Consider the following 2,758-nt stretch of genomic DNA (forward strand, 5'->3'; position numbering starts at 1 on the left):
CAGAAGTGGAGCTGTTGTGACTTAAGAGGTAAAGCCCTAGCCTTGAGCTCAGCGACAGCAGCCAGGCTCCAAGTTCAAGCCCCAGGACCAGAAAAAAAAATGCAAGAGGAGGAACCAAAGATAACTACAAATATACCAGTTTGATTTTCTTCTCCCAGATAAATGCCCCACATCACTGAGCATTAAGATACAGTCATCTAAGACCAAGAGTAAGAAAACCATTACAGGAAGCTGCTTAAAAGACCACTCTTAGAGACACTTGACTACGACAGCAACAGAGCTAACACATTATAACTTCTCACTGACTCAAGTTTTACAGTACTTCCATGAGCTGGGTGCAGGTGGCTCATGCCTGTAATCCTAGCTACTCAGGAGGCTGAGATCTAAGGATAGAGGTTCAAAGCCAGCTGAGATTCTTACCTCCAATTAACCATCAGAAAACTGGAAGTGACGCTATGGCTCAAGTGGTAGACCACTAGCCTTGAGCTGAAGAGCTGAGGGACAGTGCCCAGGCCAAGAGTTCAAGACCCATAACAGAAGAAAAAAAAATCTTCCATGAAAACACCCTCCCTTAGGAGAGAAATGCTAAGACTTCAATCTGAAAGGACCTGATGATCATACACTTGTATAGGTTAAAAAAAAAAATTGCTCACCCCGGTGATTCTGAAAAGAATTAAAATACATGACTCAACTATTTAGTTTTATGTGTGTACCTTTGCAATAGTCATTGTCACAAACTGTAATAGACTCCGTGAGTGTGTGTGTGTGATCAAGCTTGATCTCAGGGCCTAAGATCTGACCCCCACCTCGGGCTGGAGCGCTACCACTGTTCTACTTCTGGCTTTTTGCTCTTAACTGGAGGTTAAGAGTCTCTTGAATTTGTCTTGCCTAGGTTGGTTTTGAATCCCAATTTCAAATCTCAGCCTCCTCAATTGCTAGACTTTCATGAGTGATCCATTGGTGCCCTTCATATACAAGTTGTGTTAGGAAAAAAGTTATTACCCCTTCCATACACTGCAAATTAGTTTTCCAAGGAGTGAGAGGAATGTTGATTCCAGGCCTTTGGTACCTGTCTTACTCAGACCACTGGAGGAAGGTTTTTGTTAAAGCTTGTAAAACTGACTTTCTGGTCTAGCAAGAAAAGCAGTAAGTTCCATTCCCTCCAAAGGGGAAAAAAAATCACTCAAAAACTTAATCCTGTTGATGTAAGACCACTGACCACTAATTTAGACATTATAGCTCTTAAGAAGTAAGTAAGAAGCATTGACAAGCATGCTCCCCTTTGTTTCGAAAGTTAATCCTTAGTTTGGTCCACTTATTTTTAAGTGAATAAATGGAAGAGAAATATCTCCTTACTAGAAGTAAGATAGACCTTCCTTGGAGGATTATAAAAGTAGTAACTTCCTCTGCAGTCCAAAGCCTTGTTCCAAAAAACCTTGTGGAAAGGTTGTCTATGGATACTTTTCCCCCTAAGATCAGTGGATTCAAAGTCAAAGGATTGGTCACGTGGCTCTACTTTTTAAGCAAGTCTCACATCAGTCCAGTGCTTTGGTTCTGTTCCTTTAAGTGTAAGAGGCAATTCCTATCCAGCTACTTGCTTGAAATGCAAGAATTCCATTAAAAAAAAAAACCACATAAACTTCTTCAAGCTTCTTAGAAATGGTTGCTATAAAACTCAGGGTGCCACTCTGTATTAAGTTTTACTGCTACTTCTGAATTAGTGTACTGGCACTGGCTTAAAAAACACAAATCTTGTGTTATTCCATTTGTGGTTAAGCTTCTTGATAAGACTGGGTCCTGATAACTTGCCCCTCACACCCTAAAGATCTACTGTATCAGAGCATGGTCTGGAAAAAAGAGTCTTTTAATCAGTGTCTCTGCCAAACAAGTGGGAAAGAGCACACAGCTCTACCCTGGTATAGACACACTGGGAACGCGATCATTCTTTCACCTAGAGAAAGATGCTACACAGAAGGCCAAATAAAGGCCACACACCGCTCACTCATCTTTTAACTTCCCGCGACACAACATCTGTAGGGCTGTGGAAAACGGGAAGGTTCCTGACAACAGATTTACTTATTTATATGTGCCCGAAGAACCGAGAGACACAGAGAGGAAAAAAAAAAAAAAAACAACTTTACCTAGTTTGCAAGAAAAGCCCTGCCACTCCGTCGGCCCCTCCTGGGTTTGGGTGGCGCTGGGGCCTGTGCGGTGTCTTTGAGGAAAAGTGGCCTGCCCCCCCAAGTCCGCCGGGGGCTGGGGGGTGGGGAGCAGGGGGCAGCTCGGGGGCCGGGCCGGGCCCCTCCGCCGCCCGCCCGCACCCAGCCCCGCAGCTCCGGGTTCAGACACACCCCCCTCCGCCCCGCGCCGCACGGGAGGTGTGGGCGCTCCTCCACTCCCTCCTGCGGGCCCGGGACGCGCGGGGAGGAGGGCCGAGGCCTCACGTCCCGTCTGGGAGGACACGGAGGGGAAAGGGGGGGGCGGCCCTCCGGACTCGGGCGGTGGGGACCGAAGGTGGAGGAGGGCCGAGGGCTGCATGGCGGTGGCGGGGTGGGGGGTGGGGCGGGTCTCAGAGTCGGGGGCGTGCGGAGCCAGGCCGGCGGGAAAAGACTCCGGAGAGCGGCGTTCGGCGGAGGGGAGCTTTTTGTTGTTGGCGGAGAACCGGCGGCGTGACGAGGAAGGGCCCCCCCCCACCCCCGGGCAGCCGGCAAGGGGGTCCCGGGGCCTCCCCGCCGGAACACACCGAGGCCTCCGTCCA

Source organism: Dipodomys ordii, unplaced genomic scaffold (genome assembly GCF_000151885.1).
Source record: "Dipodomys ordii isolate 6190 unplaced genomic scaffold, Dord_2.0 Scaffold189, whole genome shotgun sequence".
NCBI classification, from domain to species: domain Eukaryota; kingdom Metazoa; phylum Chordata; class Mammalia; order Rodentia; family Heteromyidae; genus Dipodomys; species Dipodomys ordii.